General features: G+C 39.6%; 1 pseudogene; it reads right to left on the reverse strand.

Moving 5' to 3' along the window:
• Nucleotides 1-4,787: 4,787 nt before the first annotated feature.
• On the reverse strand, nt 4,788-8,242 carry LOC147492774 (leucine--tRNA ligase, chloroplastic/mitochondrial-like; annotated as a pseudogene).
• Between the last annotated feature and the right edge of the window lie 821 nt (nt 8,243-9,063).

The raw sequence follows: 9,063 nt of genomic DNA on the forward strand, positions 1-9,063 counted from the left end.
TCGTTTCACTGCATGCTTCTTCCCCGTCTTCCCAGTATAGACGAAGTTGCTGCCCATGTCACCACCACGCCTCCCCAAGGAACCAGTTTTAGAGCTCTCTCTAGCAGCAGCTTTTCCCTTACCTGCGACAGCACGGTCGTGAGCGCCCAGGTCGACCCCACCCTAGAACTCGGGCACCTGAACACCACACCTCCAGTTCACTTGCGCGGACCAGAAGCAGAGTGACCAACAGTTTTAGCTCGCTTCTTGGCCCTCATGTCAGAAACGACGACCTTCCGTTTACGCAGATCGCGTGAACGGCGTGGCAAGAACTCAATCTCCTTGAAGATGAGCGGAGAGGTCTCCCTCACCCCTCCCATTGGAGGGACCAAATAATCAAAATCATCACCATCTGCCCTAGACATTCTACACTCCATTGACAACACAACTTTCAGCAAAAGAAACATACAAAACTTACATATCACAAAAGAAGAGAAATGAAAAGAAGTCAGAAACCAACCTGAAGCGCTCTAGAACTTCGACAAGAACTTTGGCAAGAACTTGAGCAAATAGCTTGAGGGAAGTGACGAAGCAGTACACCTAAACCTCTCACAAAAAGTCTTTTAGGGCAAACCGTTTCACTTCCCAAGACATACCATAAATATACCGAAACCCTAACCAACATGCCGCATAACCCGCCATCTTTTCAAATTCCATAACACAAGATGGTTACTATTTCTGCTCACAAACGTGTCCCCTCCTCACACGAGACAAACACGTGCTAACGTTCTCTCTCAATAGAACTCGCTAACATGGAGAGCGCTCTCTACGAGTAGGATGCTCACTCGAGCCCTCAAGCTATATAGCCTCCGCACTTCTCACTAATTGAAGTTTGCAATGCTAAGACGCGACCTACTAAAGAACGCTCTACAAAGAGCAACATGACCACTAGAGCGCAAATGCTACATAGCCTGGACACTTCTTACCAGTTGAACATACAACAAGTGCAACAACATCAAGCAAATTTCATTCAAGACATCAAGAAAAAGAGAGGAAAATAGACATGCATTTTATAAAGGTAAAAGAGCAAACTCCCTAAACAAGCTCAGGAAACCAGATCTCTATAACTACCGAACTGCCACTTAGGTGAAAGCCAGTTCGTTCCGAAATAAAGCAGATCATAAAAGGCGAACTGCCCAGGCAAGCATGGGTTATCAGTTCTTAATGTATCGGCCATAGGCCATGTAGAAATAAATAAAGGCGAACTGCCCAAGCAAGCCCAGAAAACCAGCTCTATTGTGTCATAACAACTAATCATAGACAAGATAAACAAAAACAAGCAAACATTCTCTCACAACAGACAAGATTTAAGCAACCATTGGCAAGTTCTCAGTGACTAGGGGCTCCAGCACGTCCTCCACCGCAGCTCCATCTAGAATGAGATCCGAGGCAACATCAGTCACAAGAGCAGAACCTTTAGGTACAGGAAGAACGGTACTAGCATCTCCAGGTGCGTCTAACACTGCTGCACCTCAAGCCTTACATTTTGGCTCCTCCTGTAAGGCAAGGTATTTCTGCTCCAGATCGTTGTAGTCCTTGGCCAGCTCATTCGCCTCTCCGAACAAAGTCTCATAGGCGTCCTTCGTCGTCTTGGCCGCAGCTGTTGCCTTATCCACGTACCCAGTGTACAGTGCCACCTCGTCATTCGCTTCCTCTAGCGCCATTGCCATGATCATTTTTTTCAGAGCAATCTGATCGTGTTGCTTGTTCAGTTCGTCATAACTGGTTTAGAAAAAGACTTGAACAGAACGGACATTCTCTAGTTCTTCCTTCACCTTCTCTTGCTCCCCCTTCTCAGCCTCAGCAATCACAACTAGCTCTTTCAACTTTTGATAACCGGATAGTACCTATGAAATAGCATGTCTACAAATTAATAAATCATCTTACGCAACACACAGCAAAAAACCAAGTTATACAAGTACGTACCAAGTTATACAAGTTATACATGTCCATTGAGAATGACGCTTTCTAGCAAGCAATTCGCGATTGGAGGCGACTGGAAGCTACAGTCAGACCTCATCACGTACTGGGTTTCCCCAGTATCGAGGTGAACATAGGTGACACCGTCTCGAAGGCGCCACCTTTCCCCTTGCCAAGACCAGCCTTGGCACTACCCTTGACAGAGGACTTCTCTCTTTTAACAGGAGGAACAACAGTCACAATAGTAGTACTCTTCTCTTTCTTGGGCGGGTTCAGGTCATCATCTCCCAGGTCGATCCTCTGGAACGACCTCACCAGAGAGCTCGAAACCACTTTAGAATGCCCAACTTTCTTCCCTACAGACCGGTGACCAGACTCTCCCCCCATTATACTTTCCAGGCAAGCTGCCTTAGCCGTCCTATCGTCATCAGCAACAACTTTTCTTTTCAACAAACTTCCAGGTTCACGAGCTACAACTCTCAGTTCATCCACATCCACCAGAGCGGGCGTTTGCCTCCTGGTTTGTTCCCGGGGAGCAGGATCAGAACTAGAATGGTGACCTTTTCCACCATTAAGCCTGGTCATCCCACCATCACCTCTAGAGGTCCCAACACCTCCCATAGGCCTCAACGTCCCACTCCGGCTCTTATGCCTAGCTTCCCTGGTCAGAATGCCACTATCTTCCCTCAACATGATGACCTCGTTAGAAGACTCACTATCGACCTGACCACGAGCCCTTTTCTTTTGACTCCGCTTGAGCTTTATCCCTCGACCTCCTCTTTCCACAAAGAAAACAGCTACCTCAAGCAGTTTCTCTTGCTTCTTAGCTCGGCTAAGCTTAGTGAACCTCTCGATCACTCCCCGCACAGTTAACAACAACGACCTTCTCTCCCAAAGCTCATTGCTCACACCATCCAAAATGCTCGACTTCCCCGTGACCGTCTACAAGCTAAAGTTATGAGCACGAGATCACTTCACAACAAAGTGCTCAATAATATCAGCGACCTCAACTCGGTACCCCAACCTCTCATTCAACAGGTCGAATACTCTCAACAAACGCCAAGTGTTGCCAACGAACTGGCAGGGCGCTTTCTTACAAAAGTTCAAAAAATTACAAACAAGTGGCGAGAACGGTATCCTCATGCCAGCTCGTAATTGCCTCTCACAAACTACTACCCTATATCCCCGTGGGGTGTACACATTACTTAAAGCATCAACGTCATCCACTATTTCATGTATCTCCAGGTCGCTAACATCTATTCCACAAGCATCCCTCAAATCTCCAAAACTTTCCAAAGCACGCTTATCTACAGTTCTAGGGGGCAGCCCACCAGAAGAAGAACCCTCACAACGACCAGAGGTACTCTTCACAGCAACTACAGACTCAGATCTTACATAATCTTCTTCACTATCAAACCCTACCGACCCTACTATAACCTCCTCCGATCGTGTGTCATCGGAGTCAAACATGATGTGAAAACAAAAAAGGAAAGAACCTAAACAAGCAAAGTTGAACTAGCAAGCGAGAAGAAACGAAACGAAACGAAGGAGATTGAACTAACCCGAGCACTCAGCGATCTAAAAAATCTGAAGGAAATGAGGCAAAACAATAACTATCCAATTCCCCAAAACGTCTTATACAAGCCGCCTGTTCAGTTCCCAATGCAGGCCATCATTGCACTGAACCCTAAACCGACACGTCTCCTTATATCTTGTCTTTTCGACTTCCAAAATTGAGGCGGTTATTATTCCACACACATGCTACACACGTACAAACGTTCTCTCTCAGCAGATTGTTAAGATGTACTAAACGACCTACTGAGATTGGGCTATGTGAGGGAGTAATATTCACATCCAATGAATACCACACACGTGTCCATCATATACAAAACTAACAACCAACCTCGTATCCTCGTCCTCGAGCTCGCTTCATAGTGACTTGACTCAGGCAAGCAACCTGTTCAACTCACGCCCAGAGTAATGTCACCACCAACCGATCTACCATACTCGACCTGCGAGCTCCACTACAAGAAACAGGGTCTTTGGCGACAAACAATTACGTCGCTGAATATTGCAAAAACGTTGCTAATTAGATTTAGCAACGTTTTTTGGAGCGTCAGCCGATCGTCGCTAAAGCTATAGTCATTAAAGATACATAGCAACAATTTTACAACGTTGCAAAATATGATACCTTCACCGACGATAATAATCGTCACCATTGCTTCAATTTTGTCGCTAAACTATTTTCTTATTCTTTATATAATAACGTCGCAATAGATGTTTTTTGGATGACGTCTTTAAAATCGTCGCTATCAATACCTTATTAGTAACATTTATATCGTCAGTAAAAGTCCAAAATATTTGAAAATTTTAACATTATTAGCGACGTTATAATCATCACTAAAAATTCAAACTATAAAAATGGTGTTATTAGCAACGTTTTTAATATCGCTAAAAATAAAACTAATTTGAAATTTTGTTGAAATAAACAACGTTTCTATCGTTGTTAAAGGTCTAAACTATTTTAATTTTTACTAATATCACCGCCAAATGTGAACCATTTGTACAAACATTTAGCACGTCTTCCTTGTATCATTTTTATTTTTTGCTAACATTCAATTGAAACACAAAAAAACATCACATATCAACCCAAGACAAAAGTATTCATTTATTAAATATAAAAAATGAAAATTTACATCATTCTTTGATATGGTCAAAATATAGAAAAAATACTCTAACATCCTACAAGTAATTTTATTCAGTCTAAATCGCCTCTATAAAATGGTCAAACATCACATTACTGCCCAGATTGAACAACTGTCTTTTGTAAGTTGTAATAACCAAACCAACCTTTAGTGGTTTCACACGTCCATCTGCAAAAAAACAAAAAATATATATAAATTCCTTTACAGACTCTAATATAGTTTGGTGCCAAAGACATCAAAAAATAAAAACCAAATATTAAGAACCAGTAAAGAATAACACAAACTAAGAGCTTGTAAGTTCATCATGCATAAATTATATAGTTAACCTAAAGGAAAAAAAAAAAACAATATGAGGAGATTCCATGGCTATGCAACACGAGATAGCTGAGAAACTGAAATACCTTCTTCCTTCCATGTCCTGTATTCCCAGCCCACTCTATCACTTTGGAAGCAGCATCTTTGGAGAGCAAGCCATTAATGTTAAGTCCAACTGCAGTATTTGAAGAATTGATAATAATTCCATCTCTAGCATATGGTTATTCAAAGTTACTGAAACTTTCATCATCTGGATTTACAACACAATTAATGAATTGGTATATTATATCTCATAGCAAACTCATGGTCATGAGAATCGTGAGCAGGTACAACCATTATCGTTCTTGGTACCATAGTCTTGATGAGTGCGCAAGATCTGAGAAGAGTTCATATAACTTGGAGAAAACGAGTATAGTCATTGCAAGTTTCACAAGTTTATCCTAATAGTCATTTACAATATTAAAGGAGACAACTATTGAACTAGGTTTTTCCTTAATTAAAAGATTAAATACAAGTTGCTTAATAAACATAGCACAAATCTGACATAAAGTTACTCCGAAGCAAAAAGAAATAGATGCAAGAGAATGAATATAAACAGACCTTCCTAACACATAATCTGCAACCCATATTGGAATAGCTTCACCGCTAGCTGGATTTCTAGCATATGAACCACTAAAGACTCCTGTTTTTTCCTTATGAAGTTCAATCCTCTCGAGTTCACTTCTTCTTGATGCAAGCTCTCTATATTCCTCCACCTGCGTTTACAAATTAGTCCTCTCCTATTTGTCCACTATTAAAAAACGATTTTGGCCCAGTGGATATAGAAAACGACTAACATACGCATTTTCTGTGGGAGTCAGACAAAATTGACGACAACAATGGATGTTCAGATGTGACAACTAGATACCTGAGGATCAAAAGATTGATAGGTCCTTTACTGCACATGCCATTGGAGACTTAAGGGTGGTAGAAAATAGAAATTAGTAAAACAAATTCTTGAAAACAAAAACCAATGTTACAGTTGGTAAAATGAAAGGTGTAAGTCATACGTTGCTCCAAATATGGTATTTGGTCTAGTGGTATAAACAGTGAGTTTTACACCCTTTTCATGTCCATCATGGTTAAGAATACAAAACTCTACTTCAGCTCCTTCTGACCTCCCTATCTAATTCCGCTGCATATCCTTTATGCTTTCAGGCAAGTCAAGGCCATCAAGATCTTCAAGAAGACGGTCAGCATATGCAGTGAACTTTAGCATCCACTGATGCATCGGCTGTTAATTAAAAGTATGTGAAGAGAAAAAGAAAGAAAAAACATAAAAATATAACTGAACAAATAATATTTAACAAAGAAGATGAAGCAAAGCCACTACCTTTCTTATAACTGGATGACCACCACGTTCACTAACCCCGTTTATCACTTCTTCATTTGCCAAGACGATTACCAGGGCGAGGGGCACCAATTGGTCGGCACTTTCGCCTGAAAAAGAACATAGTGGACCACATGATGTGGATGCTTACTTAAACACTTGAATGCAATAAGAAAAAAGAAAGCAATAAATCCAACACCTGAAATGCAAGTCCTCTCTTAAAAAGTTGAAGAAATATCCACTGAGTCTATTTATAATATTGCGGTTCGGTGGTGAAATTTCACGATCCCAATCATATGAGAAACCTAAAGATTTGAGCTGCAAAGAAAGAAAACAATTCAACAAAAAGAAAATCATTGTAATAAAAGGTGAGTTATATCACAAACAAGAAATAGAAGAGAAATAGACATTACATGACTTGGGACCTGAAGCGCTCAATGTTCCTCATTGTTGTGACTTTTAGATGTGTTCCTATCTGTTGCACATAAAAAACCATAGGACATGAACACATAAGTATTACTTAAAACATTATAAATACTATTACTTTAACCAAACCTGAATAGCATCTTTGCTTTCGGTGGGCAATCCAAATGCATCCCACCCCATTGGATGCAACACATTGAAACCTTGCATCCTTTTGTATTTGGCAAGAATATCTGTAGCTGTATATCCAAGGGGATGACCCACGTGTAAACCAGCTCCACTAAATTGATGTCAGTCCACATACTCAAGGAAGAGTAGATTGTAGAGTGAACATATACATGTTGAAACAAACGACTACTTCACTTCTCAACAGATTGAAAAGAAAAATTGAAAAAAAAAAATGAATGAGAAAATATAAAGAAAATTCGGACCTTGCAGTAACACATCAAGAAATTGGAAGAATACCCCATGAATCAAAATTAAATATAGTAAGAAAAGGTAGCAAAAAAAAAAGAAAAAAAAAAAAAAAAAAAACTAGAGCGAAAACCTCAAAAATCAAAATTGAAACCCTAAGAGGAGAGAGAATAAAGAGTGATGGAGATGGATTGTATCGACGGTGAAGGAGGTGATTCAGTGGTGAGGTGTTAATCAGTGATGGAGATAAGAAGAAATGCTGTTCTTTTTCTTTCGGAGGGAGAATGAGAGAGTGCGTGGGTAGCAAAGGTCATTCCATTCTTTTTCCTTTTATTTTTCTTTCTCTCTTTGGTTCTTTACCAAAAACTTAAAACTTGGGTGGTAGAAATGAAAACAAAAATGAAAAATAGGGGGAAAATGACGAAATTTTCAGAGGGGCTAGAAATTGTTTTCTCCCCAAAAGCTTTGTTAAGTGGTGAAATATTACATCCCCTGTGGACGCTAGTAATGTCCCAATTATGCTTATAATTTTTACTTCTAAACAATATGATTTGCCTACAATAAAAAATGTTGCAAAAGACATAATATCTAGCGATGATTTTGTTAAACGTCGGAGATATATTATCATCACCCACAAATAATTCGTCAGTGATGATAAAAAGATATTTTCGACACTTTTTCCATCGCCAAATTTTTTATTCTAATTTTAATATTTAAAAAAAATTTGAGTGTGGTTTTTAACAACATAAAAAGCGTCGCTAAAAGCTGATTTTTAATTGCAAGACAATGTAGATATGACGACGACAAGAACGTCATTGAAAATGATCATTAGCTACGTTTTTCCATCGCCACTAAACGTTTTGTAGCTAAAAAGTCAATCTGTTGTAGTGCTCGCTTCAAAGTGACTTGAGTCGAATAGACAATCTCACCATGAAGCGACCTCACTAGCGATCATTCCTCTCGTTCCATAACGGCTGGTAACGTAAGCCTTTATTGCAACCATCAAGACCGAAGCTTCAGGCATGCAGCTCATTGATTCTTCATAACTCGCCTTCATGGCTCATAAGTGACCTGAATATCTGGATCTGACCTGAAGCAGAAGAGCAAGAGGAACGGGCTCCTTGCCTATATAAAGAGGATGAGGAACTACGTCTGACCTGATTCAAGTCCCCCCTAGAGGAGAGAACTTGATATGTAGGCAGTTCGTCCGTACGAACTTGGTCAAACCCCATTAACCAATCCATCTCCCCCAAATTGCCTACTCCAGCAAGGTTAGACGAAACATAACCTTTACACTGACCTCAAGACGTTAGTTACACTAGCAAAATTGCACTTGCTCAGCACATGGGTGACAAAAAAATCACTTGCTCAGCACATGGGTGACAAAAAAATCATAGTGAAAAGTAGTGATTATACCGAAAAATTTAGTATGTGGGGACTTTTATATGTGGGCATGTGGGTCCAATAGTATATTGCCATGTGTCTATACATATTAATCATTGTTAGGAAGAGATTTATCTTTAAAAGAAAACTAAATAAGGTGAATTTTATTTGCATAATTAACCATAAATTAAACAAAAATAAATAGGAAATAAAAAGTGAAAATAAATAAATTGGGATTTATTGGGCGTCTTATCCCCCCTTCTCCTCCATCATCTTTTTCATCAATATTATTGACTCCATAAGAAAAAAAAAGTCTCACTCTTTTTATGTTTCGACATTTAGACGTGATAATCATCATGTTTAGCATTCTTCAATATTTAGACAAGCAATAAGAATTGATGCGTCCCATGATTTTGGACATGATAGTCATCATGTTTAGCATTTTTCAATAATGGAACAATTATTTAGTTTGTTTATCATAGCATTTTTTTTCTC

The sequence above is a fragment of the Coptis chinensis genome, chromosome 6 (genome assembly GCF_015680905.1).
Source record: "Coptis chinensis isolate HL-2020 chromosome 6, ASM1568090v1, whole genome shotgun sequence".
NCBI lineage: Eukaryota > Viridiplantae > Streptophyta > Magnoliopsida > Ranunculales > Ranunculaceae > Coptis > Coptis chinensis.